The sequence below is a fragment of the Myotis brandtii genome, unplaced genomic scaffold (genome assembly GCF_000412655.1).
Source record: "Myotis brandtii unplaced genomic scaffold, ASM41265v1 scaffold79, whole genome shotgun sequence".
In the NCBI taxonomy this organism is placed as follows: domain Eukaryota; kingdom Metazoa; phylum Chordata; class Mammalia; order Chiroptera; family Vespertilionidae; genus Myotis; species Myotis brandtii.
This window is the reverse complement of record NW_005371173.1, coordinates 7,723,636-7,747,822: the sequence shown is the minus strand read 5'-3', so window position 1 is coordinate 7,747,822 and position 24,187 is coordinate 7,723,636. Positions and strand designations below refer to the sequence as shown.

At 41.0% G+C, this 24,187-nt stretch overlaps 1 protein-coding gene across 1 annotated transcript in view; it reads left to right on the top strand.

The window, feature by feature from the left end:
* IRS1 (insulin receptor substrate 1) overlaps positions 1–15,679 on the top strand; it is a 59,184-nt gene extending 43,505 nt beyond the window's left edge. Inside the window, exon 2 of the mRNA XM_005883501.2 lies at positions 11,184–15,679. The gene's annotated coding sequence lies outside the window, so the exon portion shown is untranslated. The remainder of the gene's footprint in view (positions 1–11,183) is intronic.
* The last annotated feature ends 8,508 nt before the right edge of the window (positions 15,680–24,187 follow it).

The following is a 24,187-nucleotide window of genomic DNA, read 5'->3' as shown; positions in this document are numbered from 1 at the left end:
TCTGAACCCATGGGTGACAGTCAGAAATCAAGGACAACCTCAGAACAGGAATGCCTCTCCCCTCACTCCTCCCTGGAACTGGCATGGACCCCAGAAACAGTGGACAAGTGTGTTTGGTGGCTTCAGTGGACAAGCATGTTTAGTGGCTTCTTCTATTTTTTTAGCTGAAGGCATGGTTTCCCAACCTCAGCACCATGGACACTTTGGGGCCAGATAATTCCTTGTTGCAGGTGGCCTTCTGTGCATTGTAGGATGCAGTGGTATCCCTGGTCTCTACCCACTGGGTGCCAGTAACATCCCTCCCACCTCACTCCAACCCTAGTTGTGACAACCAAAAATGTTTCCAGGCATTGACTTGAGGGGAGACATTGTTGTTACACCTGCACATTGAGATTTAGTGAAATGCTCTAGAGCAGCGGTTCTCAACCTGTGGGTTGCGAGCCCTTTGGCAGTCGAACGACCCTTTCACAGGGGTCGCCTAAGACCATCCTGCATATCAGATATTTACATTATGATTCATAACAGTAGCAACATTACAGTTATGAAGTAGCAATGAAAATAATTTTATGGTTGGGTCACAACATGAGGAACTGTATTTAAAGGGCCAGAAGGTTGAGAACCACTGCTCTAGAGATTTAATGAAATGCTTGGAGGCGGGATGAGCACTGTTCAGCTGAGGTCCAGGTGGCTCCTGCCTGGCACTCCCGTGAGCCTGAGGGTCACCTTCACAGATCCCAATTCTTTCCCTGGGGACTGTGATGCCCTCAGGATCACTGATAAATATTCCCAGTAAGGATCCCTTGGTTAAAAGTTGTCACCACCTCTAGATTAAGAATTTAGCACAACTGTCCTCAGCTGCTTCTAGGGAAGCCAGGCAACCTGCTCAGCACCCGACAACACGATGCATTTTAATTCAGTATGCTTAATTCAGTTAATTAGGGAACTTTCTAGAAAATGCCACTCTTCAAATTAAAAAAAAAAAAGGTCTGAGATGTTAGGTAATGGAGAAGAGAGAGCAGAACAAGAGTAAAGTAAAAATGAGACTTGAACCAGCTGGTGTGGCTCAATAGTTGAGGGTCGTCCCATGCAACAAGAGGTCACCCGGTTCCATTCCTGGTCAGGGCACATGCCCAGGTTGCCGGCAGGAGCCCTAGTAGGGGGCACGCAGAAGGCAGCCAATCGATGTTTCTCTCTCATCAATGTTTCTATCTCCCTCTCCCTTCCTCTCTAAAATCAATAAAAACATACTTAAAAAAGAAATAAAGAAAGTGAGACTTGAGAGATGAAAGCAAGGGACCAGGAGCTTTGGGGTCAGCAGGTGAAAGGTCAAGCCCCTTTGTCAACTAGAAGAATTTTGACTCCTTACTTGAGACAATAAAGAAGTGTTTGCAGTTAGTTAGAAATCTACCCCATTGTCTGCTTCAAAGACCTTAGAAATGCATGCAGTGTATACATTGTCTATTATTTCAGATTATCTTTTCGATTTTTTCCCCTCCTCATCCAGCTGCCAACCATTAGACGTGTGCATCTGGCAGCAATTTCAGTATTTCGTCAAGTTACTTAGGCGGCATTGACTGGCTGTGTCACACTCCTGTTCAGTTTCTTCAGATGAGAGATTGGGAAAAGAATTCGGAAACAAAAGCCACCCAGTACCTCCCCCAACAATTAGAAACATGCTTTAGAGCTTGGAAATGGTGCACAAGAATCTCATTGAACTTCCATTTAAGCCTAGTCATGAGAATTCTTTGTAAATTATTTCATGTAGCATCATAAGTCTTTCGTTAGCTACTTAGAAAGGGTGTGTGGGGAGGGGGACTTCAAGCATCTAATTTCTTCTGGGAAAGCAATTGAAATGGCTTTTCCACGGTGCCTCTGTAGAAAGCATACATTTAAGAGCTGCACAAAGATATGCTCATGCTGTCTATCCTAATAGTCAATTCGTGCTGGTTTCTTTGTAGTTAGGTAAATCTTTTTCTAAAATTGTATCACACGATTATATTTTTAGCTTTGTTACCACCACTTTTTCTTTTTGTTCTGGCATTTTCTCCATACCTACTTTCTCTCTGAAATAACTTTGTCTCTCTTCCCAAGTCATGGTCTCATCTTGACTTCAGCTTCAGTCATCTGGTTTGTGGCGTTCTTTTTGCTTGCTAGTTCTACCAGGGCATTTTTGGCTGGTATGTACTCAGGTATCCAGAGAAGATAGGAGATCTAAGGATTTCTCCTTTTTTTAAAAAAAATATATTTTTATTGATATTCGAGAGGAAGGGAGAAGGAGAGGGAGACAGAAACATCAATGATGGGAGAGGATCATTGATTGGCTGCCTCCTGCAAACCCCCACTGGGAGGTTGAGCCCAACCTGGGCAGGTGCCCTGACCTTGAATTGAACTGTGACCTCCTGATTCATAGGTCGACGCTCAACTACTGAGACACACTGTCTGGGCAGGATTTCTCCTTAATAAGTGTAGTTACAGTAAGAGCTGATGTTTGAGGACTTGTTATTTATCAAGCACGATGACAAGAACTTTTCATGTATTTCACCTCAGTGATAACCCCATGAAATGGGTACTTTTACCCCCACATAACAGATGAAAACATTAAAATTTAGTAAGGTTAGTCACTTGCCTAAAATGACAAAGAAGAAAAGAGTGAGAGGAGAGATCATCTAATTATCTTAGTCTCATTTTAAATTTTCACTTGGAAATAAGTTTTGAGTCAAAATTGATCAGTCTTTATAAAGCATAACAGCCATGAAATAGTTCCATCTTCATTCTCGAAATAACATGTTTTGGATTGTTTTCTAAATTGCATTTTAGAAATCAAAATTGCATACAGGTTACTCACATATCACTTGGGTAGTGGCAACTCAAGGGAAGCACACATTTATTGCAATACTTTATTGCAAGCAACATTATAGCTTGTCTTTAATGTAACCCAGTTAAATAGAGGTCCCACCTGTAATATAGGATGGTTGGTACAGTTTTTCATCCTATTTAACATTGACTTTTGTTTAAGAATTGCTCTCATAGACCAGAAATCTTTATGACTTGCATTTCTTTAACAAGAATTCTTAAGACAAAACAAATGAGACCCTGTGGGTTGAATACATTTGAAACATACTACCCTATACTTATCTATTTGTGAGCAGTTTCAGTTGGTTTCAAAGAGTGTTCTTTATTATTTAGACAATTTACAAATAAAAGAAAGAACTTAACTTCAAAGACTCCTGGATTAAATTTTTCCCAACATTTTCCTCTTGGTATCTCAAAGCAAGAAGAAAGAAATAGGCTAAAACGTTTTTGTTTGTGATTTATGATAATGGTTTCCAGGAGAAGTTAATTAGGTGTGTGTAGTAGGGAACGTCTTCTACTGAGCTTGAACTTCCTAGGAACAATTGGGAATGGTTCTGTCCTCTGTTAAGCCAGTTTAATGACCAAAAAACCTACAGCAGGGCGAGCAGGGCCACACAGCTGAGGTACCTCGTGATTCCTTGTAAAGATGCTTGTTCAGTTCAGTACATTTTTCTTGCATTACCAAATTCTTCCATAAAGTCAACCACAGCCCATATTATCTGTGACTCCAGCTAAAACTTGTGGTGAGTAGGAAATAGATTAAACATAGGTTTTCCCTTTTCCCCAGCTGCCAAAAGTGATGTCAGTGGTGTTAATGATCCTTACCTCAGCCTGCTGCAGACCCGGGGCCTCTGTGCAAATGCTGTTCTCTCCTGTAGTTCCCGTGCCATCACTGAAAAGTTGTTGATAGTTGATAAGAAACGATTGGATAGCAAGACCATAACTCAAATGTAAAGTCAGGCATTTGCTTTCTTGAAGCAATTTGTGATACGACTCCAGGGAGTGGGCAAAGAATGCAAAACGTATTTAGTGTTTAACAGAAAAAGTAAAGGCAGTGGTAGCAGATCTGCTGGGTTACCTTTTGCCTAATTACAGAATCGGTGTTGCAAACACTTTTTACCATCTTGACATCCCATTGTAAACTAAGTTGTGATCTGAATTTCAATCCACTGGTTTGTATCCAAGTCAGACCGATAAAAACCTGTATCCTGTATTGCTGAACATTACAATAAAAAACTGATGTGAAATGACAATATAAACCTTCAGAAATGGAATGTAATTCCTCCGAGGGAAAATACTACAGAAATAGCTGCCGTGAAAGCAGAAGAAGCACTGACTTTTATGACTTTCTTACTCAGGTAGGGAAGATCATATCTTATTATCTTCGTGTCTTTGAGTAACAGGTTTATTTGGGTTGAGCTCTGTGAAAACTAAAGCTTCCTGTCCCACAGCGCATGTGGTCTGACTTGAAGTGTGGAGGGATTGTTTTTCCGAGTTCCTCTACCTTGACCATTGTGTACATGGGGATATATGATCATTTTGATAGAAGAGAGATTTGAGCCACTTTGATTTACCTCTGGAGGGGCTGGTATGGTGTTGAACCCTATCTGCTTTATCTTTAAATTATCTTCTGCTTGATCAGCATGCTCTCAGTTAATAAAAAGAATGGGAAAGAACTAACGTGAATATTCTTTGGCTTAAAAGATTTCTGGATGTTTGCTCAGGTTTCCTTAATCTATCATTGACAGAATACATTTAGTTGTTGAGAACCATATGTTGTTGTTGCTATTGTAATCTTCCTTCTCCATAAGCCCCTAACCCTCTTGAAACGTTTCCAGACCCTCCCCCTGCCCTCGGTTGCCGAGGAAGGAGAAACACACATGCTGACAGAAGTCACCCCAGTGGACCACAGCGGGAGCCCACAAGCTTGGTGTTGATGGTCTCTCTTCGGTCACTCCCTCTCTTTTTTCCTTTCCATAATACGTGTGCCTTTCTTCATTGGTGGTCTCCTGAAGTCACCAGCCCTGCCAGAAGGTCTTTCAGTGGGACAAAGGAGGAACTGGAGCGAGATGGCCTCTCACATGTTGGCAGCTCTGTCTGAATTTTCTTCCTTGGCAACCCTGCATGCTGGAGGGGCCGGCCAGCAACCTTGTTATTTCCACCGTTCCCCTCCCATGTGACTCGCACCAGGCAAAAGTGCTATTTAAGCAGCTCTGCTGGCTTGGCTGGTCTGTTAGCCTTTGCCATTTACGACCATGAAACCAAGTCTTTCCAGCTCAGTTCTGGCCTGTTTTTTTAAAATGTTGGTTTCCTTTCGTTAGCTAAAATGGTTTTCTCCTTTCAACAAAAGTAGCAAACATGTTTGTCTCACCTCTAACTTTAGGTCTTTAGTTCAATCCTATATATATATGTAAAAACTTATATATATAAAATTTTCAGTGGTTATGGTCTTAAGGCTTTAAATCAGAATGCTTTAAAAAAAGAAAGCAATGCTTTTTCAGGACTTAGGTCTGTCCTTTCCCAAAGTCTCAGCTTCTCACACCTCCCAGCTGTACCTTGTGTAAAGCAGAGATTCTCCCCTTGTCCCAAACTTGAAGCTCTTCTTTCCCTTCACCTTGGTTGATGTCCACAGCTACCTGAGTTGTGCTGATAATGCTGCTTTCTCCCTAGGTGCTATCATCCAACCCACATGGTGGAACCCAAGTTCTAAGCCAGGAATTCCTTTAATAAGGGGTTTCACAGTCCATCAGATGGATCAGTGGTCTGGTTTGTCCACCTGAGATTGCAAGGCTGTGAATGTTAAAAGGAGGAACGCTCCCAAAATCATACATATATTTTTAATAAGATGATTTAAAAGAAAAACAAACCAACTGGGCCCATTGGCCAGATTTCAGGTATGCTTAAAAAACAGAGTACTTTTTCAGTGTTTAACAAGGTGTTTTATTAATATGTAAGCATTCCAAAATACTTGATCAGCTCTAAATGAGTGGTACCATGAATTAATTGCATCGGCATCAGTGAGGGAGCTGGAGAAATGAATTGTGGTCATGGTAGCAGTTTGCAGTTGATTATAATTGTGTGAAATAAGAAATAAGCAGACCTGGGAAGATAAGCTATAGAGAGATGTCCCAGGTGCCATGCTCAGCACCCTGCAAAGGACAGAGTGACCCATGGACGTCTGCTCTCATTCCTTCCCACTTTTTCTCCCCTCCTGGTTCTTGCAAATACGAGGTCTGTGCCATTCCCCTAAGGACTTAGGCTCTTGGAAACGAAAGCCAGGAAGCCAGAGGCTGTATCTACTGTCAATCGCCATACTTCTGCCCCTGCACAATGGATTGGGAGTATGAGAAAGGGATAGACTACCTAGAGGACTTAAAAAGTTGGTTAACATTCCATAGATTTTCTCATCACAAAATTTTTTTTTTAAGAATGGGAAAGATCTAAACATGATCAAAATATTATTTTCCTCCCCTATTTAAACATTTATTATTATGCTATAACTTATACTCAAGAATTTTTCTGTATTATGCTCAAGAATGTTTTTTAAGTCACAGCTGTTTATATTAAGAGAAAAAGAAATATGCTGTTTTAACACATTTCTTTAAGAGGAGGAATTTATTTATACAAATTTTTCTAGTTGAATCAACAATATAAAATTTCAAACAATGATCTCCTTTGAAGAAAAATCTTTACTGTAGTCATCTTTTTTCAAGCACAGTTGGATGAGGAAGAGTTACTTTCTGATTAAATTTTAGTATATGACAATAGCCGAGTAGCTTATAATATTTTACTCCCATTTTTGTAGTAAAAGTAGAAACTGTTAGTAATGCTCTAACCAGGTATTTATAACAGTGTTACACTTGACCCAGCAAATTGGCAGGATGTTTCAACACATTTAAATACAAAATAAAAGCTGTTAATCAATGGCTTTGACTAAAAATGCATTGATGAAAGAGGGCTGATCACTCCATTGTACTTATAGGCATAACCTTGAGCTGTTTTCAGCTGCTTTCACAGTGAAGACTCATGGGTAGGCTGACAGTGTGAAAGGCAGCTGAAGCTTTGTTTGTTTTTCATCTGTAGTAGGCATGGTTGAAGTGGGTCCCGTCCAGAATATGTAAATTCCTACCGGATGCACTAATGCAATAAGCCATAGGTCTCAAGTAGCATTGCTCAAGTGTTGACTTATTTGATCATACTTCAGAAATTACATTTTTCATTACTGGCAATAGGATTGAGTGGGTTTTATCTTACAAGAAGACACACGGAAGGATACAGTCGATGCTGGCGTGGTTGTCAGAATGTAATTTCCAGCCACTAAATCTCATGACAGGTGCTTCATATTTCTGGGCTCCCGAGTTATTCCCCAATGATGTAACTAGAGAGGATGTATCATAGGAGCATCACCATTTGCTATTTGCACAGCTCTTCTGCAAGGAAACATTTTGCTTTTTTATGTCCAGTTTATGAGTGTCACAAATGAGTTTTTGGATTTGTAAAACATCGTAGTGATATTTGCCTTGTATGGTTGGTGTGAGTCAGTTGGGGTTGTATATATAAAGTGCATTAAATATACACATACCAATATTTTGCTTTTTAGTACATATCATCATCCTTATCGTTGCATTTTTATTTATCACACAGCAGATGTTTGTTGAATTAAATGACTGCAGGAGCCTAGTATGCGTATTGTGTGTGTGTGTTTTCTTTTTAAAAAAATTCCTAAATTACAAAAATGCATGATCTACATGTTTGCCTCTGTTCAAGTGAGTTCCTTTATTTAAGCTCAGCCCTTCCTGATTACGTGTGTGTAGGGGCAGGGATATCGGCAGCTGAATTTAAGTCCGTGAAGCACATGCTAAGGTCTGCCTGTAATGTTATGAGAGTTCCTTTCCAACAAAACTATCAGGGCAATTGTGAACAGCTCTGTTTTGGGAACTTCAGTTTTGGAGTCCTTTGGCTTTAGATAATACCTCTCTGGGAACCATTACCCAGCTTAATCAGCCCCTTTATTCACAATATTTGGCTCTCAAAGCTTTTTGGCTGTCTCCAAAGATCAAATAGGCCTTTGAAGGACAAGACTGGCTGCTATAGAGACCATTCAAAAGAATATACCCAAGGCTGAGAAGGCAGTCGCAGAAAAAGAAATGGGAACTTGAGAAGGCATTCCAAAAATGCCCCGAACAATGGCTGCTTGATTGAAATAAGTATTACCCAAAGGTGGCCGCAGTGAAAGGCAGTTCCCACTGAGGGATGTCTGTTAAAAATCTATGTCTTTACTCTGTAGCTAAACTTTATGTATATTTACACACACACACACACACACACACACACACACACACACACACACCCTTGTACGAAGATAAACAGATGTGAACTTCAGACATTCCCTGTAATGTCTCCCGATCTCTATGGCCTGTTTATAGCCCTCCATTCCCCTTCCCTCCTAGTCAGGATTACCTGTCAGGTGCTTTCACTTTTATATAGACTCCTGAGTTGATGGCACCGGTAGGTACCATTAGTGACTGAGACATGTGTTGATCAGGACTCATGATAAAGGGCTTTGAAAACAGTATGCTAAGACTTTGGAGGAAAGGAAGATAGTGGAATTGATATATCCTTTTATTTCCTGTTCTTTGAACAGACACGCTGGTGGGAAATCACAGGGATGGGTTCAGAGTGCCCCAAAGCAGCAGATTCCCACCATGGTGATGCTGGAGATTTCTCTCTTCTCATCGGGCTCCCAGTCTCCTCCTTTCTGCATCCATGCAGATCTGGCCCATGTGATGATAAGACTGGATGGATACATTTTGTTCCTGTGCTAAGCTGTTCATTCAGCCATTCTGGAGGAGAGCCAGATATAAAAGCAACACATGACCTTCACTTGTCCTTCATTTCACATGCGGCAGTATGTTGGTCTCAGCCCTTTAATAAAGTGTGGCCTTCCTACCTCATTTTCAGCCCAGCACTGTGAAACTGTGTTAGTTAAGCTGTACCTAGATACTCTGGTAGGAACAATCTGATAGATCACAATATAAGTTCAGGAGAAACTTGAAACTAACTAAGAGATCTGTAGACCATTCTCTGAGGGTTGTGAGAGGATGGGTTAGCCTTTCACTTGTAGAAACCATGCAAAGTCAATCCTGTTTCTCTGGCAATTAAGGGATACCCTGGAATGCCTTTTGTCATGTGTTGTCTGCTTGTCAAGTCTTTATAATAGGCCATTTACCTATTGTTTAGGGGTAGAGTTAATATTTTAAAATAAATAGAAATCTCCTCATAATACTGAGGTCTCATTTGGTAAATTTCAACCTACCTGAGCCACTATGTAAATAGTGAATGCTGACTGATCTCAGCCATACCCTCCTTCAAGAGGAAAGAGAAAAAAACAAAACAGCTATATTGCTCAACATTTTCATTGTGTGAGTTTTAAAAGCCATTACTGTCCTTGCAGCTGACATTGGTTATCACCGCTGCACTTTGATCATATCACAGAGTATGTCCTTGTTATCCATATACTTAGATAAAGGTGTCTTGACCTGCCAATCAAGGCTCTTCCCCATCTATCCCAATCTGCATTTGTAGACTTAACTCCTTCTACCCCTTTTCAGATGCCTCGTGCTCCAATGAAGCCACATTCTTCACTGGACCTGTCGATCCATGGCTGGGCCTTGTTTCATTATGTGCTTTCAGTAGAGTGTGCTTTGTCTCTATCATTCATTCAGCTCATATTTAGTGAGTACCTGCTATGTGCCAGCCCTTGTGCTAAGCTCTGGAGATGCAACTGGAAACAACATAAACATAATCCCTCTGTCCACATCCCCAAAATGTTTTTGTCTTCCAAACCAAACCAAGTATGTTAGCGAGGTACTTCCCTTCTATTCCTAGCTAAAGTATCCTTTCCCTCCTCCGTGCACCTAGAGCTTTCTTCCTGTGCATCTACTGTGGAATTCACCCCTTTCTACTCTGCATTCTATCTCTTTGTGAATGGAGCTTCCTTTCTAGAATTTCTAGAAAGCAGGGCCTGTAGCACAATTCAGCTTTGTAGTCTCCATAGTACTTAATGCAACCATTTTACTAATTCAACAAGTTTTTATTAATTAACTGCTCTATTTAGGACATTCTATAAATGTTGACATTTATAGAGAACTTTAGAATGCATGAAAAATATGTATGCCAGAAAGACTCTCTAATGTTGATACTTGAGAACCTAAGAAACTTTTATGAGGTTGAAAAGGTGGATCCACTCACTGGGGGGGATGGGATAATGCCCCCTGAGGTCTGCCTTCTTGAATTGCATAAAAGAAATGTGCGTCCATCAGAATAATTTATTCTATTTGACCTAAATCAGAATCTTTTTTTTTTTAATTTAATGATTAACTTGGTCTGTTTTGCTTGGGTTTCCTTTTGTGTCTAAAATGCTCATGTCAAACAACAGCAAGTTAAAACCTGATTTCAGATTTTGTAATGTTAAGCCTTGTGATTTCAAACTCTAAAATTTGCAGATGACTTTTAACCAAAAGAAGATTCAGCATAGCCTCACTGTTACCTGCTTGCCCTATTTTGTTGTAGTTTTCCACAATAACTGTAATGTACATTTTTGTTTTGATCGTCAGAACATCAAAGCGCTGTGTATTTTTGTGTTGCTAAGCCTCTGAAACCTCCAAATCACATTGATTTGTTTGCTGACTTAATATTGACTACTTTGAGTTTGTGATTGCTTTGGACTCTTGCATTTTGAGAGAAAAAAAGAAGTTAAATACAGTTTGTTGATTTTATTTAAGCACACAGTACTGTTTGTGCCTGTGACTTCAGTTCATCTGATATGATAGGCCTTCTTTTAAAAGCAAAACCCTAACAACTTCAGGGTTTCATAGGACAATCCTAAAAGATCAGATGAGCTGGCTCCTTAACATGTACTGCAAAGGATGAGAATGGGACCCTGCAGGCCCGACACGTCACCGATGGGTGGTGTGGCAGTGTAGCAAGTGGTTTTTTAAGCTTGGCTTGGTGGGGAGTACAAAGAAACTGATCTCCAGAGTATGATGTTACAGAGAAAAGAGAAATGATTTGACCTTATTTGTATTCCCAGGTTTCTCCCAATAAGTCATCCCAGATTTATCCGAACCACCCTGGAGCTGAGTGTTCGGCCAAGGTGAAGGGAACCAGTAGCATGGTCTCCTGGAAAGAGCTCTGGGCCTTGGAAATAGGAACCCGAGTTCTAGGGTTGATTGTGACTGACTTTGCCTCTCTATCCAGGTTGACTTATTCTCTAGTAGTAAGTGATGTCCAGGTGCCCAGGTGATGAATTCTTTTCTTCTCCTTTTCAGAATGAAGACCTAAATGACCTCAGCAAATCCTCCTCTAACTCATGGGTACCCAGACTCGAACTATTTCATGATTCACAACCAGGACCTCACATCTTCCTCCTCTGTAGATGGTACGATGCATCCATTTCAGTTTGTTTACAAATCCTCAGGAGTCCGTTGACTGAACTGCACGTTCTTTATTGTGCCAAGCAAAAAAAGCACTGTGACACCGGGACAATGAGTCTGCATAAATTTCATCTTCAACCTTAAGGACTTAGCTGGCCACATGAGCTGCTGTGCCCCCCACCATGCTGCGAGAGAATGGGTTTCCTCTCATCACCATCTACACGATACATTTCATCTGCTGCTGAAACTGTGCGACAGAGCATCGTTGTAAATTATTTCACACAAAACGGTTCACGTTGGGTGGAGAGAGTGTTAAATATTTAACATAGGTTTTGATTTATATGTGTAATTTTTTTTTTAATTAAAATGTAACTTTTCTTACAGCGCACATTTTTTTTTTTTTGATGTGGAACTGAGGTATGCAATGTTCTGTTGTAAAGAGTGGAGCAAATGCTTAAAACAAGGCTAACAAGAGTAGACTAGGGTACAGCCCTTGTTTTAAGATTGTAACTCAGAAAAATAATATAAGAATCATAGTGCCATAGGTGGTTCTCAATTGTATAGTTATATTTGCTGATACTATCTCTTGTATTATAGCTCTGGTGTTGAGTTGAGATCCTTACAAGAATTGATCTTAATTTTATATTTTCCCTGTAAGGCAATAGGCCATGTTAATTGAACTAAAGAAGGGTATATAGTCTACTGGGTATTTTCCAGTGTCAGCTTAACATTGGCAATTGAATGGAAGCCGAAAGATAAGAAAAGGAAATCAAAGTCTTCCATTGTACATACTGTACAGAGAAGGAGACATGGGCAATCCCTTCAAATCAAAAGCTCTCTTTGGAATGAACAATGTGGGTGTTTGTAAATTCTGGAAATTTCTGTCTGTTCATAATAAACTAGAGACTGTTGATCTTTTCTTCTCCCCTCCCCCCACTTCTGTAAGCTTCCTGCTACATTGCACCATTTTCTTCTGTGCACACATTAGGATGTTTCATTTCCTATACTGTCTCAAGAAAGATACTAAGACAAGTGAGTACTTGTCTTTAATTTCTAACCAGAAATTAAAATTCCAGAAACTGTTTTATTTTTTATTTTTATTTTTGTCATGACCAGAACTACATGTTACTTTCTTTAAGAGCTTATCTCATGCTTTCTGAGAACTTCCAGTGTTTCATGATTTAACTGAATGTAATTTGGCCCATTTGCCCTTGTGGGTACTAGGCTATTAGTGATTAGTTAATAAAACCCAGTGTACAGAGAGCCCATCAAAGCTGAATGACCAGCTATTGAAATATCTAGCCAGCAGTGAAAATGTTAATCCTTTTCTTCTTTGGAAAGTACTCATATCTTGGAATTTTTCCTTTGGCAATAGAAAATGGCAATGAACTTAAAGGTATTGCCTACAAAGTTTTTAACCTTTTTTACCAGGAAACTTCCTATAAGTTAAGTGAGTAATGCCAATATCAGGCTCCCTCGGAGTCTATGTAAACTCTGTATCAGAAATTCCCAGCCTTACTGTTGATGGAGCAACATTTTATTTTTCTGTAGGATTGTGCTCCCTGGGCAGGGGTGGGCTAAAGGAAGGGGCCAGGGTTGGAGGTACTGTACTCAAAAGGAAGGGGCGATAAATGGAACCCCTCACACTGTTGAGGCCCATGTTACTGCTAATTCAACTGGATGGCCTGTACCTCACAGACTGTTGTACAATGTTCATTGTTGCAGATTCTAATCATTTGCATGCTCATCAATTTCTAAGATAAATAGGTCTGTAGTCATAAGAATCCATTGTTTTCAAGGAACTTGCTGAATTACATCATTTCCTATTAGGAGAAAACACTACCAATTATAAAAATCTGATAAGAACTTTTTTTTTTTACTCTCTTATGAAAAACACTTTGTTGGTCAAACTAACTTTCATTTTTCAAGTATTCTGACTCATACTCTTACTAGTGTAGGAGACGTGTAGGCTATCCTGCTCCTTCCAAACAGAAATCAATGAACTAAGTCAGCCCCGATCCTTTTCCTGTCAAGCTGGTTATTATTTCTCAAGGAACCTAAACGTTGATTATTACCGAGATACCTCTGCATGTGGAATTATCAACCAATTCTGGGTCAGAATAGAAATGAACAGACTGGAAAACCCCATCTCGTGGTGTCTAGTTCTCTGTTTTGTTCAGTTAAATAGCATAAGGGTAGACATTCTTATCTAAGCTGCTCCTAGTGGTCCCTAAGCTGGGTTTGAAAGTGGTATCAAATTTCACCGTTTTGAAACTGGAAGTTGCTGGTATTTGAGGGGGGAAAAGGGTTGATCTTGAGCAGCTGCTGAGTCCCTGTGTTCAGTTCCTGTTGGGGAGACTTGACTTTTATCCGTTTCAAAGTATTTGTAGGCCAGCTAAGGGCTCACGTTAATGGGGATTCAGGTGGCCTCTGTTTAAGTCTAACTTACTGGCTTTTTCTTCATGAGACCACTTTCATAGCATTCTTTTTTAGAGACTTTGGCAGAGTTTTAAAATTTTTCCTTTGTGGAGAGAACAAATATATTTCATGACTTTGATGATATCTTCGTTCTGGGCAAAAAAAAAAAAAAGGTCCTAGAACCAGCTAGAAGTGAAGAGAATCCATTAATAATCAACCGCCTGAGTCAATACTGTACTGATGTTACATTGGTGGCTATTTCTTGCTCACTTTCAAAGGTCAGGGACTCTCTTGACTAATCTAGGTTGACTGCAAATGTTCATTTACTAAAAATCATCTAGCCAGAGGTGGAGTAAAAATCATCTAGCCAGAGGTAGAGATTTCTAACTTTTCCTTCCCTGACTATTGTCTCCTAGCTAGTTATCTTTTAAGTGTGAGACAGAGTATTAAGAAACAACTGTACTATACTGTAAGAAACAGGATTGTGCAATCCTGAAGCTCTGTTGTGTTCCTGAATGCAATGTGCCATGTAGTTGAAAATTTTAGTTTTATTTACTAGGGGTGGTTGAAGTCGGGGGAAGGGAGCTCATTGTCCACTGACACAAAAGAGCCATGAGAAATGGGATGGCTGTGAAGTGCTCCGAATGCTTTGGCAGAGCTCCGTGGGTCAGTCCATCACATGAGGAGGTGTTGAAGCCCCAGACACTGTGGGAATTAAGACCTTGATTGGGGAGAGACAGAACCCTTTGGAAGGCATGTGAAGGAGGATGGATGGAAGCCAAATATGAAATCGCTTCTTTGCAATGACTTGACAGGGGAGTTGAGTGTTCCTAGGACACGGTGAACGTTGGTTGGCGGTGATGCTGCATTCATATAGGCTGCTGAGAAACTGGAGAGGAAAAAGCATGAGCTGCTAGGGATATGAAGAAATGTGACATTGCCAATACTAAGGAAAGACCTCTAGTCTGTGAGCTTTGCTCTGTAGAGCATAAACAACCTTCTTGTAGTTAGGAGAACATCAAGGGTTAAATGCTGGTGCCTGTGGTCATTTCCAAAGCCAAGACAGAGAAAACCTTGGAGGCCCTCCCATAGCTCCATAATCCAGCCCCCTAATTGTAGATAGAGAAAATGTGCATCAGGTGGCATGTTGAGGTGTCCCTCACTCCTTGTAACCAGAACATCATGTAAGTGCTGGGAGGAAGTAGGATATTGAAGGTGTTTCACCCTAATCTTAAGGAATTTCAGTAATAAGGAGCTTATTATCAGCTTATAAGATTAGAAAACGTATGACTTAGCTGGGGAGTTGTCTTCCTTTCCTGGTTTGTTGATGACTTGGCATGTGTGATGTATATACCAAGAGATCTGGTGTTTTAGACTTTTGCCATTCACCCTGCATTTCAGTTTCTCTCTTTGCTTAAGTGATTAATTTCCCCAATGTTAACCAATATACCACATGATAGGACAAATACGGTGAACAGGAAAACTTGCCTGTATTGGTATAGACATTTTTAGTGCTAGGGCTTTTGTTGTTGTTTTAGAACTTTTCTACTGGATTAAGAATGTAGTTCCTGGGACAATTTTTCTTGCAAAGCTCTTTCCTTACACCTCTTGGCTACAGGGTGGGCCAAATTAAATACATATATATTTTTTTTTCATTTCATGTATGTGCAGTTTGGTTTATCATCTGAAGATGGTGGTGCTGCTCATGGTGCTACTTCATCTGTGTACAAAAGGACCAAGCATGGTCTGTATTGCTACCAAAACATTTATTGTATATATGTGTATAACATGCATTATGTATATTTGTAACGGGTACCAGGCCAGGTATATATTTTTATTTAGAAGTGTTTCACTTTTCCAAGTTTTCTTTAGAGTGTTATGCTTATTTTCAGTCCCCCTCCCCCCCCTGATTCTGTCTGGTACTTAGAACTGTAGTGTCTTCATCGTTAATTAAAGAAAACTGTCTAAATGAATTCTCAGATGTGAATGCTAGTGATCCTTAATGTCTTTGATTATGGGACATAAAACAGAAACTGCCAATTACATGTTCCTGAGGTGTTTGGGTCAGAGCAGTGTACACTGTTAACATACTTTAATAAATGATTTTGAAACAGATAGGTTGCCTTCACCCTATCCCTCTTCAGTTGGCTTTCAGTGGCCAACAGTATAAAGAAAATGACCCCTGAAAATACGTGAAGCTACTTGTGTTGCTGGTGGTGCAATGGGAAGAGGGAGGGGGAGGAAAGATGTGTTCTGTTGAGAGGCACTAGAAAGGCCTTGTCGACCTTCAATGTGCAGAGATCCCAAGAATTGATCAAACACAGATGGCCACTGAGGGGATCTGGGGTGGGCGGGGCCTACCTTTCTGACCCTCTCTCAGGTCCCCAGTGCTGCTCATCCATGTCAGCTGATGGCACTGAGTAGCAAGGCAGGGAAACAGCATTGCTCAGCCCTGGCTATGTGTCTGCATCGTCTGGGTAGCTTTAAAGAATTCAGTGGCCAGGCGACTTCAGAGGTGCTGATTTACTTTGGGGTGGGGCCTGGGCATCCATCATTGCTGCTGCCCTTGGTGCCTCTAGAAGATTCTAGTACAAGCTCAGGGCTGAGAACCACTGCTAAGAAGCATTGCCCTGTCTGATTACTAGAGCCACTTACTAGAAATGCTGGTTCCCTGAGCTGTCTGAGAACGGGTGTTTCTACAGCTGACTCCTGGTGTGGTTGGCAAATTTGGGAAATTCTGATTTCTGTACAAGGGGAGCCTTTTAGATTGTGTCACCACTAAAAGGTATAGGATATCTCTAATTTTTTAAATTTAATTTACTGGGGCGATGATTTTTGAAAATAATCAACCATGTTGGAGCCAATTCCAGAGCCCACCCCTCCCAAATTGCACTTTCTTGCCTAAATAATTTAAAAGAGATGATTGACGAATCCTAAGTTGTTCAGACAAATGCAACTGATTGAACGTTTGGAAACATTCAAGTTGTTTTTTTTTTTTTATGTGCTTCATGCCCCACTCTTTCCACCCTAATCTGGCAGAGATCTTCCTTCTGCCTGGCATCATGGATGAGGTTCTCATTGTTAAGAAGCAGCACATAACGTGACTGAATAATGCTTGAAGTAAATATTTTATCTTCACTTTCTATTAGCTTCCTCCATTTTTATTCTTTAAAAACAACAACACTTGACTTTCTTCCTCCCAGAGGTATTACAAAGCAAACATGCTAACCTCTATTGAAATGACACATAAACATCATTAATTAGTATTAATTTGAGGGCAGTCTAGTTGAAATGAATTAATGGTGTAATTTATAACATAATTGTCTTATTACCTTTACAGAATACAGACACAAACTAGAGCAAGTGCAACACTGTCAATAAAAGGTCTGCGAGAATTTAATAGTCATCGAGAGTTGTAATTACCTTCCTGGTTCTATCATAAACAACAGCAACACTCACTCTGCATTCGTTCCAGGTTCGCCACCAGGATTTACATCAATGATCTCAGTGTATCCTTCCAGCAATTCAGAGGTAGACTATCATTACCCCTGTTTCCCAGATGTGCAACCAGAGGAGAGAAGGGGTTTGTCTGCGGCCAAGTTTGTATTCTCACAGACACCACTGCAAGTCTCTGATTTCTAAGTACTTTTAAAAAATTATGGTCTTACATTAAAAACTATCACCCCAGCTGCCTTTTGTTATTCATTTGCTGAGCAAATAGGACTAATCTCCCATGAGCCTGAGAGTAAATCTCTGTCCAACTGGTAACTTCCACCCTGCAAAGTATCAGGGCCTTATTCCATTTGTTTCCATTCTTTATAGTTGTATCTAGCTTAGATCATTCGGGTCCAAAGTCATGTTCTGGTTCCCTATTGTTTTTTTCAGTAAGTGCATCTCACTTTAGCAACAGACTAGAAAGAGCTTTATTTTAGGAACACACAAGGGTAGTGGGTGAAATGGGAAAGCCACTCTAAATCCAAATGCCTGTGTTTTTAGGCATCAGGTTTTACACATTAATTATCTCCTGTAAACTCTTGGAAACCAGAACTTACATTCTCTGTTCGAGATACTATTGATTAGACAAATGACCAAATTGGCAATAACAAAAATGTGGAAGGCAGGGACATTGTTGTCTAGTTGGAGTATGAGCCTTCACATGGAGTGAAAGGATATATAGGAATCTCCTGTCTGATACACTGCCCTGTAGGGGAGGGAGAAGTGTTTGCCACCCTCTTAGGGTGCCTGACTGGGTCTGAAAATTAAACTGACCAACAGATTCACAGGAGAAAAGCATATCAAGGTATTGAGTATAAAATTTACATGACACAGGAGCCTCGTGAAGAAATGAAGGTCTGAAGAAATAGTTGGACATGAGTATTCTCATGCGAAGTTGGATGAAGAGGGGACACACGTGTACAAGCATGCTAGGTTAAGGAGCATGAGGTAAGTGTAGTCAACTGGGGGAAAATTAGCAAGTCATGTTTATTGTTTGTTCAGATTCTTTGTCTTCCGAGATAAGGATGCTCATTTCCTCTGAGTGTGGGGAGGACGGTTCTCACATCATGGTTTTATGACCTGTGTCTGGGGGAAGGGGGAGGGGAAGGGGAAGGTCAGCTGTGACTTCCCTCCTTCTGCTATTTTCTCAAATTCCTTAGCTGAAAGTATTCAAAAGCCAAGGCACCATATTTTGGTGTAGCATTTCCTGAGACCTGCCAACCTCCAGGGCTGCTCAAAGCTTGGACTGTGCATGAACCATACAGAATTTCCCGAAGGGCTTGTATGGGTTTTAACAGGGGCCTAAGGAAGTCATATCAGTAACAAGTTTGTTTCCCCAACACACACACACACACACACACACACACACACACACACACACACAGCTACTCTCCAGGGTTATTACACACCCTGACCTGTGAGAAACGAGCTGGTGGGGTTCACTCCCTTATGTATGTTCCTTCAGATGGCAAGCACCAGAGAGAAGAGATTATATTACTGAAGCTCCTCACAGGTCCTGAAAAAAAAAATAATCAAACAATCTACTAGAAATTAGTAAAATTAAGTCAAACTTATGTTGCAAATAGCATAAAAACATGAGAATTAAGTAAATTTGCACTTAAAATAATATACAGCATTGCCCTGACTCTATAAAACAAAAGCCCAAACAAAACAAAATACTAAGAAGGAGTATGTCTGATGGCATTATGAATAATTTGTATTTTTTCTATTTTTCTCTACATTTTTACAATGACCATATCTTATTTTCATAATGCGAAAGAAAACAAAATATAAAAAGCACAAAGGGGATTGATGAGAATCTTAGTAAGTTCCTACATGTTGATGTTACCAAATATCACACCACTCCGTGGTTGATAAATCAGGGGTCAGCCAACTATGGCCTGTGAGCCAAACTCAGCCTAGCTGCCTGTTTTTGTAAATAAAGTTTTATTGGCACATGGCTGCGCTCATGCATTCAGGTATTGCCTGTGGCACCACAACAACAGAATTGAGTAGCTGTTGCAAAGACCTATGGCTCCAAGAGTTAAATACCTACTAGGGATCCTTTATAAGAAATGTTTGCTGACATCCCACTCCCCCAGTGATAGATGTTTTTTAAGGGAAAGATTTGGCAGGAGGCAAAGTCCCTTGCCCTGGGCTTCTGAATTCTGGACCTGCTAAAGGAGCATCTTGGAACTCTGTGGCCACCATTATCATGTTGTTGGGCAGAGTTTACAGTCTTTTAATTCCTGTGCACTGATTATTGAAGTGCTCAAAGGACTTCTTTCAGTTTTGTCTACAAACATTAAAATACTTTTATAGATAGGCATGTAGAGCTGAATTAGAGTGCTACATCTAGGGTGACAATTCTTTTCTTGGCACTTCAGTATTTCTAGATTAAATGCCAAAAAAAGGTAGTAGAAAACAGTAACAGGTTGTCTTGTTCAAATAGGGGTTGGATTTTCTCAAGAAATTCCAAAGGAAGCCAAGACCATGGACAGGCATCCTTCTGCAGCTCCTTTTCTGACTTCTCATCAATGCAGTGCTGAGAATGAGCACCAGTGGCATGTGGAAGTTCTTGATTTAAAGTCCTAATATTCCAAATACTACCTGTATCCCCTCCTCCACTGCCATCTCCCCAGTCCAACTTTCTTCTCTAGTGCTTTTAGGGAATTCTGGGTAAGCTGGGGGTGACAGTGCTGCTTGACTGTCTCATTAACCTTTGAAATCTCAACTGTTAATTAAGGGCTTTTCCTCACCAGGTCAAATGCTGCTTCCCATTTGCTTTTCACAGAAGATAGCAGCCAATACACACATGCACACACACACCACTTCACCCATCCATACTGAAGCTCCTCACAGGTCCTGACCATACATCATGCACACATACCACATTACCCATACATACACATGTACACACATACCACATCACCCATATGTACACACATGTACACACATGTACATCCCACCACTCATCTGCATAGAAATATATATACATATCACAGCACAACATCCTGATGCATCTAAGATAGCCAACATCGTTTTTTTTTTTTGTGTGTGTGTGTGTGTGTGTTTTACATCTGCAGCATGTTTCTGGTTTAAGTTCAAATTGTTCATTTAATTTGGCTTTCTCCTCTCATCCCCACCACACACCGACTCCTATTAGCAGAGTCCCATGCCCCATATGTTAAAAAAAAAGGTAGAGTTCTGAATCTGGTTTACCTCATCTGTTGAAAAATATAATAAGTTTGGCTGAACTAAACAAACTTCTTCCTGAAGAGAGTAACCGACTATTTGTGTTTGCTGAAATGTTTGACAGATGGGAACCTGATGGGGGTCGGGGGATTATTTCTTTTAATGATTGTGTGACTGCTTCAGTTCTCATCTTTGCTTTGTCACCAACTAAGAAACTTTGCACAAAACAAGCCTCTCTGGCCCTCTGCTGCTTTGTTTATAAAATACGAAGGTTATCTGATCTTAACCTGGGGTCTAGAAATGTGTCAACCTTAACATTTCATGCACTGTTTTCCATGGAGAGAAAAAAAAGTGACTTTAGTGAATTCGACAAAGCCTCAAAACAGAGAGAAATGGCTTCTTATAATAATAGAATTTCATGATTTTTATGATTCCCTAGCAAGTTTTATAGAATTAGGGACTGGCCTAGGGCAAAACTATTAGGTCAGCAAAATTTGTCCTAACTTTTGTACACATTCATTGAGATTGGTATTTCCCTTTGCAAATGCTTCTATGGGACCCAGGATCTTTCTGTTGTGGAGAAAACACATCTGATAACTAATTATTTCCCCCAGAGAGATATGAAACTAATGTGTTCGCTCCCAAGGTATTTACCTCAAGAAAGAAAACCTACCCAGAAGAAAGAGAACACTTTTTAGCAAAGGAACTTACTGCTAAAAAATGGAATTTCAGGTATCCGTATGGGTAAATGTTTAAGGGGAGATTTTTAGTTTAGTTGGGGTATATTTTGTAGGCACTGAATCTCAAAAACCAAAACAAAACACCTTTTCTTTGACAATGACATAAAACTTGCATGTTTGCTAAATTAAAATAGCTTCTTCCTAGATTTCTGAATAATTTCAATTTTGTATATATTCATGAAAGATACACTTATTTTCTCCTTTATTTTTTGGGGAGTGGGGGAGTGGTCTCATGTCCCACTTGGGTTCAGCACCCTGGTCCTCACATCTCTGAAGGCATCTTTTATAGGTAACCATAGACTCCACCCATGCATGAAGTTGGCTCTCACCCACTCTACAATGAACCTGGCTTAACTGTTGGCAGAAAAAGAACTAAAGCAGGAAAAGAATGAGAGAATTTCCTTCTGGCTGACAAACAACAGCTACTTGTTGCTACTAATGGGAAATCTATTTTTACTCCTCCCTGCCCCAGTAATGGAGTTGATCTTCATGACACAAAGACACCCAAGCCAAAAATCTAAAAAAGATCATTTCTCTTTGGAGGTTATAAACTCAAAATGTCTGCTCTAGGAAACTACAGTACAGTATTCAGGAGAGAAGACCTACTGTGTATGTTCTATAAAAATGTCGACCCCTCTCCACCCTACTCCCCAGCCAATGAAAAGACAATCAACTATCAAAGATTTTCATGGAAGATGACCACGCAGTTGAAATCTGCCATTCAATGTTCCTATTTTGGTCATGGAGAGATGACTTTCTATTCCCGCATTGGAATTAGACAGTCCTAGGCCAACCTGGAAATCCTGTTTACTGGCTAAGAGACCGTGGGAAAATTCCTTAACTTCTCAGAGCCATAGTTTTACCATCTGTAACACGGGGAGGAGGATATTGACTTTGTAGAGGTTTGGTGACATTAAAGGCACCCCTGCCTCGGGCAGAGCATTGGGCACCCCAGCCATGGTAGACATGGTAAGATTATTGAAATTCTAAAGGTCGTTACAGCTTTTGGATAAAATCTCTTCCTTTGTGTCAGAACAGTTTGGTTTACCTTTTCAGAAATGTGAAGTTTGAAAGGCCTTAGACACCAGAAGTATATCCTTGCTTAAAGGCTTCCTCCCGCCTTTCTGGTGAAGAAGGTCTGTGTTCCAAGGAACCGTGATGACGAAGCCACAGGTGGCATCTTGCCATCATGACTCCACGTCTCAGAAATGTATCCGTGTAGCTTTCTGGGCACAGAGCTGGCACCCATGAGGAAACTGGTCATTCAGAATAATAAGCATGCCAGCTAGTTCTACCTTTAATTCCAACCGGTGCATTTCCTCAAGGTGCAAACTGAGACAAGCAACTCTCACCCAATCCAGGCTTGGCCAACCTTCAAGTTCACTCAAATGTGGTCCCTGAGTCTCATCCTCTCACATTTCTTGCTCTTCCAAACCCTGTTGTTTTGTCCTGAACCAGGAGCCCTCTTTTGGAAAAGTCTGTCTATTAGCAAATACCCCTGGCACCAGTGGGGTTGGCCAAGCTTGAATTCAGTTCCTTTTACACTTAAGACCAAAATTAACTTTAAAAACATTTACTATTCAGATGATGGATTATAGTTGTACCTCTGAAAGCTGTATAATTTTATGGACCAATGTCACCCCAATAAAGTCAATAAAAAAGTAAGTTATAACAAAAGTTTTTAAAAATTAAAAAAAAAACATTAAAGAGGAGGCTGTGGTCCTTTGTTTGTAGTCTAGTTTCTCCTCACCAGGGTGCTCTTAGCAGGTGGGTGTCCAGCGGACCCTGCCAAGGCTGGTTCAGCTACCCTGTGGCCATAAGGGATGTGTTGTCTGCAAGACAGAGGGGCAGGCTGTGCCCAGCAGCCCGCCTCCCGCCCCTCTTCTCATCTTGTCTCTTGTCTTCTGCCTTTCATTTCCCTTTCTCTCCATTTTTGGGCCGGGCCAGCCTTTCGCGGCATTCGTTTTAGTTTTGAGTGGCAGCCCTGACTTGCTCCCGTGGTTTCTTTTTCCTTTTCCTGAGGATGGAGGGTTATTTTTTTCTGCTGGTGCGCCCAGGGCGTGGGGAACACTGTGTGCTCAGGGAGAATCCCTTGCATTTCCCCGAGGTGCTTTGCTCAGTTGCTCGCGAACTTTTAATTTTTTCCAGGCTTGTGTGTTTTGTCCAGATCCGCTTCTCTGGAGCTGGGCTGGCCTCTTTGTTTTGGGGAAGCTTATTGCTGCACAGTAAGACCATCTGACAGTTGTTATCTGCGACCTGAGAGCCAGAGCTGCCAGCGACGAGAGCCAGAGGCAGCGATGAGCTGCTCTCCTCGCAGACCTCCCGGCTCCCGGCCCCCAGCGCCATCTGGGACCACCCGAGGACGAGACCAGCGTGAACCAAATGTTCACTTGTTCACGGGAGGATGGAAAATCTCTCCGCCCACCAAGGCCGCCCGGTCTGTCCCGAGTCCCTGACAATGGTGAGAACCATCAGATTCATCCGTATGGGTGTCTACTGTGACCTTCTCTCTATCCCTTTCTCCCCTCCTGTCCTCCTTCCTTCCTTTCATCTCTCTATTGCACAAAAATCTGTGGACTGGCTGCGGGGTAACAGCTCTCCAAGGGGTAAACAGCATGGCAGGTATAATACTGAGTACAAGCCAGCGACCTATATCCTCCAGGAGGTAGCCAATAATACTGGGAATAAAATCCATGCCCTTCATCAGGGCCAACACAGTCCTGAGGGACCGGCCTCTGCCTGTCTCTTCCCATCCACCCTCTACCATGCTTTCCTTCATTCATTCACTTTGCTGTCAGCCCAGTCCCCCTCAGAGCCTTCTTGTCACTGTCCCCAACTTCTGACATGCTGTGGCTCTGGGATTGCTGGAGGGGGCTTCCCTCTTGTCCAGATCTCAGGCCAAACTCTCTCTTCCCAGAGTGGCCTTTGCTTATCGTCTCTCTCTCTCTCTCTCTCTCTCTCCTCTCTCTCATCATTTTACTTTCTTCACAGTGCTGTCTTATCTGCAATCATCTCTGTATTTATTTGTTTGCTTGTTTATTCACTCCCTTA